Source organism: Galeopterus variegatus, unplaced genomic scaffold (assembly GCF_000696425.1).
Source record: "Galeopterus variegatus unplaced genomic scaffold, G_variegatus-3.0.2 Scaffold227, whole genome shotgun sequence".
Classification (NCBI taxonomy): domain Eukaryota; kingdom Metazoa; phylum Chordata; class Mammalia; order Dermoptera; family Cynocephalidae; genus Galeopterus; species Galeopterus variegatus.
Window position 1 is genome coordinate 718,301 of NW_007726338.1, and position 6,000 is coordinate 724,300.

Consider the following 6,000-nt stretch of genomic DNA (forward strand, 5'->3'; position numbering starts at 1 on the left):
TAAGTTTGTCAGTCTTGTCGTTTTGGTTTCACATCATGCGTGGAAAGATGATTATTGTAAGTTAGGTAAAATCTGTAGTATGGTACTTCCAAGGCTACAGTGTTTACATTGATGTCTTTGATATGTACCAAGTTCATTTTGGTATTAAGGGCTATTTCTTTTATAAGAGCTCTTGTGTTTTCTTGCTCCTCTCTCACACCGAGCTTGTTTTATCAGTCTGGTTGGGTTGTAAACTATTTCTGTGATAAACAACAACTTCACATTCTTTCCCCAGACCTCAGGTGGCATTGTCTTTGGTCTCACTTCACTCTAACAGATTGGCAGGATGATATTTGTACCAACATATTCATGAATAGCTACTTCTGGGCAGAGACAGATTCAAATTATCAAATGCACGGTTTTATATAGCTCCTTTCCAGGAGCAGCTAACTAGCACTTCTTAGGCAAAAACATGGCAAAAAGGAAATTTACCTTTTGGGATCTGCTGTATAAAATTTGTGACAGTGCGCCACAGAAAAGAAGAATAAGATAATAAAATGAGTTAATGAGCTTCAGTTCTCTGGTTGTGCCAAAGTGAAGCTCTGTAGCCGTTGAGACCCCCTTGATGTTCTACACACATTATTCTCCATAGAAGGAATCATATCCAGAGGGGGAGATGGAAACTGCTTTGGGAGAAAGTAAGTCATCCCTACATCATTTTTAGCCTCCTTGCCCTGTGGGAACTCTGTACATGCACCTGGGGTGTTGAGATTTGGCAAGGTGATCCACAGTTGTGATTTTTTGAATTCCAACCCATTGGCCTCATATTTCTTCTGCCTTGTTTCCGATTGTCAGCGCTGGCCATCCTCCAGTTTGATTTTACCACTAATTGTGCTGCGCGTTACCGTACCGAAATGAATCAAATCAAAATGCTTTTCCTGGAGCATTAGATAAAGCAGGCGAAGGTTCTGAGTAATGAGCAGATGCTGCTAATGCAGGGACAGCGGAGACCTTGCCAGGACTCCATCTGCTCCATGCTTGCCTGCCTTTGGCCTCGAGCCACGGCATTAGGGAATGGCAGTATGCTCGAAACCCAGTCCCTACTCGCAGAGTTGGTCTTGAAAGCTCATTCTCTGGTCAGAAATGAGATTACACACTTCTTAGGTGCAAAGAAGTTCTTATTTGTCCCCCTTACGTGGGGAGAGACAAGACCCAGTGCATATTAGCATGTAGAAACCTAGATGGGACAGCCAGCAGTCCTCTTTATATGGTGCCATCAAGCAAGGCAAGTGGCTTATCCACTTCTGCAGCACTCCCAGTGCAATTGTCTGAACACACACACAATCCATTGTCCAGGACTGCCTGCTCTGGGCTGAAGTGACTGTGATTTCTCATTTACTGACGTATTAACAATGGATGGGAGTGGGTCTCTCCAAGCTTCTTTTTAGTAGTGAACAGTAGGACCATGTTTTAGTTAGATGGCTGTGGAGACTAGGTGCTTCTGAAGTTTTATTTATAGTTTTATGTTTGATAAAAATCAGTTCTTTGATAGCTTTGCTTATGTTTCTTGTTTGTATGTTGATGATGACATTTGGATGTAAGGACATGACCTTCAAATGCATATACAGTTTGCCCCTCCTCCCTTTGATTAACATTGAAGTTTTAGAAGTGGATTATTAACATGCTGAAGCATTACTTGGGTGATGGTTAGGAAAATTGACTGTAGACTATGGAGACTTTTGTTTTTTCCCAAGGCCTTTCTGATACCTTTACCTACCCTTAGGTCTAGGAGTCTTCTTATTCGGACACTGGGCAAACAAAACAAAATGAAACAACTTTCTTACAAAAAACAAAAAAATACCAGATGTTGTCTTTTTAAAAGATAGGGTACATTTACAATGTTTAAACAATGTTCTTAATGGTAAGAATGCTCACATTTTAAAGATATTCAGAGGAGAATTTAAAAATTTAAATGCAGAGTTCTGAACTGAGGTGGTTTTGGTGTTTAGGAAGTCTTTGTTAGAGCATTGAACTTTAAAGTTGACTACCACCTGGCATATTCTAGGGTGTTAGTTTTTTGTTTCATAGACAAGTCATAGAGACTATATTACGTGATGGAGCCAAATAAAAATGTTCTTTTAAAGATTTTTCTATTCAGTGAGAAGAGCTTGAAGTTATACTTATATATGCTTTGGACTGAATATCCATTATAACAATAATGGGGCAGTATTCCTCAAATGGGAGTCCACAGATATGATCTTGGGTGGGGATTTATGAGATCTCTAGAAAATTTTTTTTAATCTGTGTTTTTATTTTTATGGTAATCTAAAAAAAGATAATCTAGATCTTTTGACCTCATAACTGAACTGTGGTGTGGGATCTTAGTATCTGAATTTGTATTTTGTGTTTACAGGCTATTGGTACCAAGTGAGCACCTACATGCCCGTGTTGACCTTGTAATGGATTGTTTTTTATGCTGAGGGACCCACAGATGAATTCTTAGGGATTTGTAAACTCTAAAATTTCAGAAACACTGGAAAGGAAGGTTTTCATGCTAGTAGGCACAGACTAGCAAATGACTAATATCTAGGATAACTATCAATTTTTGGAATTACTAGTGAAAATAATTTGAAATAATTTTTCTCATGCAGAAAAAATGTGGCACATTGAATTTATGATAGAAGATTTAATCCTTTGGTTTATTGGGGGTGGTTTTACTGAAAACTGATTTTTAATAATATTCATTATGGTTCATAAATTCAAAGTTCTGTTCTGACATTACAGTTGAAGCTAAAAACTGAAAGGAGCAATAAATAGCACAAGGTAACTTTTGGGAGATAGTTTAGTCTAGAGAAATAAATTGTCCAAGTTCTTAAATGTACCTAATGACAACTGAGCATGGATTTGCTTTTTGAGGAAGATAAATCACATTTTAAGTGAGAGAATTTAATTTTCCTTTCAATACTTGCAATTTTGGTTGTAGCGTTTATTTCATTCTAAACGCTAGGGCTTTATTAAAGCAGAAATAAGTACATTTGTGGAATAAACGTATTTTTGTTTTAAAAGCAAAATGCATCTGCTTGCCTGCATTTTCATTCAAAAAACTACTAGGCCAGCCCAAGTGGAGTAGGAAGGTAGCCAGTGGGAACAGGGTCAGCATGGGGAGGAAGTAGGAAAGCAACAGCCTGTCTGGGAGGTTGGCAGCATGTAGGAGATTGAGCAGGTGAGTATACTGAAGATTATGGGAGCTAGTTTTCTCACTATAGGACAAGGAAGGGACAAGTATGGAAAGGGGATAGCCAGAATGAATTCTGTGGGACTGGATTGGAATAGGAGGCATCCATGTGGAGTTTATGGCTTTCAATATAGATAGAGAAGTAAATAGAGATGTATATGTTTGTATGTATATGTGTTCATGTATGTCCTAGCTTTGTTTGCTGAAAAGGGATGGAAGCAGCAACAGCCCAGTAGCAATGAGCACACCTAGTGTCCAGCTCTTGAAAATATCACTCTTCACTAAAATGAACCAGGACTGCTTGGAGAAATGGCTGACTCCAGGGCTGGGTCAGGGAAAGAATAAAATAAGCTTGGACATCTGATGTACCAGGAAGTAAGGAGGTGCTTGAAGAATGATGGTGACATGTCAGAAGAACACCAAAGCTAGCTTGAAGCTGCTGCCACTGGCCTAAGCTGGGACAAATCTGAATGCCCAAGTGTAACATTAGACTATCTGTGCTTTCAATTTTCTCATTCTCATTTGGTATTTGGTAACTCAAAACTGGCTGCAGTTTTGCCATAATCTAAATCTTTATGTACGTTTTTTACCCACTGCTTTTTGTTTGAGCTGTTTATTACATTTATTGCGAGGGAATTAACTGGTTAGTATGGTTTCAAGGTCCTTTGAGTGACTGTCACATGTTGCACACAGGTATTGATAATGCTGTATCCCACAGATATGAACAATCAATTATGTTAAAATAAAAAATTTTTTTTAATTTAATAGAAGATGTTTTGAGGACTTGTAATAGGATTACCAGATGCTGCCTAATGTCATCACTGGAATTTTCACTGTAAATCTGAGAAGATAATTTGCAGTGTGACTATTGAAAACATTTGTAAAATACAAGTTAATATACTTCTTTTAGTGACAGCCTTTCAAATTATTATTTTTAAAAATCTTTTTATTAAAAAATCAAAACATACAAATATGGAGAAAATAGCACGATAACCCTTAAGTTAAAGGAAAAGAAACACTGTATTATCTGGCAAATAGTTTGGGAGAAGGGCCATAAGGAAATAGCAGTATTCAATAGTTAACAGCATTATTTTTTTTTTCCTTTTTGTCTTTTTTTACTGACCGGTAACGGGATCGCAACCCTCGGTGTTGCGCCCGCACCGCGCTCAGCCAGTGAGCGGGAACCGGTCTCCACATGGGATCCGAACCCTCAGCGGCAGCGCCGCCGCGCTCCCAAGCGGCGCACTCTCCAGTGCGCCACCGGGCCGGCCCAACAGCATTATTTTTTTTTTCCTTTTTGTCTTTTTTTACTGACCGGTAACGGGATCGCAACCCTCGGTGTTGCGCCCGCACCGCGCTCAGCCAGTGAGCGGGAACCGGTCTCCACATGGGATCCGAACCCTCAGCGGCAGCGCCGCCGCGCTCCCAAGCGGCGCACTCTCCAGTGCGCCACCGGGCCGGCCCAACAGCATTATTTTTAAATTATGTATTGCTAAATATTATATAGTTATGTCACTTAACATGTGGGTGGAAATGTTTTTTATGATATACATATTTTCCTTTTGGCGATAAACAGTACTTTAAAGAGAGAAGGAACAAGGAGCATAAGACTTACTGAATGCCTGGTCCTGGGTCAGGCCGCATGCTGGTCTGTCCTGCACCTATCTGATCCAGTGGAGGAGGTGGCAGTGTCATGGGCTACTTTGAAGTTTAATTCACCTTAACCCATTTATGGGTCAGAAATAGAATCTGAAAGGGCCTATTCATTGTGGCTTCCACATATGTAATACTACTATTTCTGTATGGCCCTTCTCCCAAGATATTTGCTAGATAATATAGTGTTTTTTTTCCTTTAACTTAAGAATTTTTTGGCTATAGTGATTGAGAGAAGAAAGTTCTAAAAGAATGCAGGTTTAAAAAAAGAATCTGAGTTTTTATTTTGTACATTAGAATTAAATATTGACTATAAAATCATACAGATTATAATTGGAAAACATATTTCATCATTAATTAGATTACTTATAAAGATGTGTATATAAATTATAACTTTTTAACATAGTATTACATGCAGAAAAAATTCTTATAAGATGTGTATACAAATTATAACTTTTTAATGTAGTATTACATGTAGAAAAAATTCAAATAGTATCAAGGAGTATATGGCAAAAAATAAATCCTCTTTTTTTCACCTACAGCCACCTGGTCTCCTAATCTCCTGGTATCCCAAGTCTTCTCCCTAGAGGCATCTCTAGGACAGTGTCTGGTGTACTCTTACAGATATATTCTGTATTCTGTTTCTATCACTCAGTTATATTATAGGGGAAAATTGGCTGGAATCAGTGGCTGCATGCACAGTGATATGTCTTGCACATTTTCTCCTTCTTGGTGCTTTCCCTTATAGAAGAGCTGGTCCACATTCTTGGCTTCTCCATCGATCTGTTTTTCCTTTGACTTTGTTATTTTTAAATTCTTCTATTTAATCACATTAACATAGTCTTACAATATACTATTTGCCTCCTTTTCAATTTGCTGTCTCTTCATTTTGATTCTTCTTTTTCAGATGTTCTTTCCTTTCTGCTTTAATCTTTTTTTTAAAAATTTTTTTTTATAAACATACATAATTTTATTTATTTATTTTTTTGTCAATATACACTGTATATGATTATTATGGCCCGTCACCGACACCTCCCTCCCTCCGCCCTCCCTCCCCTCCCCCCCAAGAATGTCCTTTCCGTTTGCTTGTTGTAACAACTTCATGAAAGTATAGTTGTTATATCTTCTTCCCC

At 38.3% G+C, this 6,000-nt stretch overlaps 1 protein-coding gene across 1 annotated transcript in view; it reads left to right on the forward strand.

Annotated features, from left to right (window-relative positions):
• The window catches only part of FBXW8 (F-box and WD repeat domain containing 8), a 116,237-nt gene that overhangs the window by 54,408 nt on the left and 55,829 nt on the right, over positions 1–6,000 (forward strand). The gene's annotated exons all lie outside the window — the stretch shown is intronic.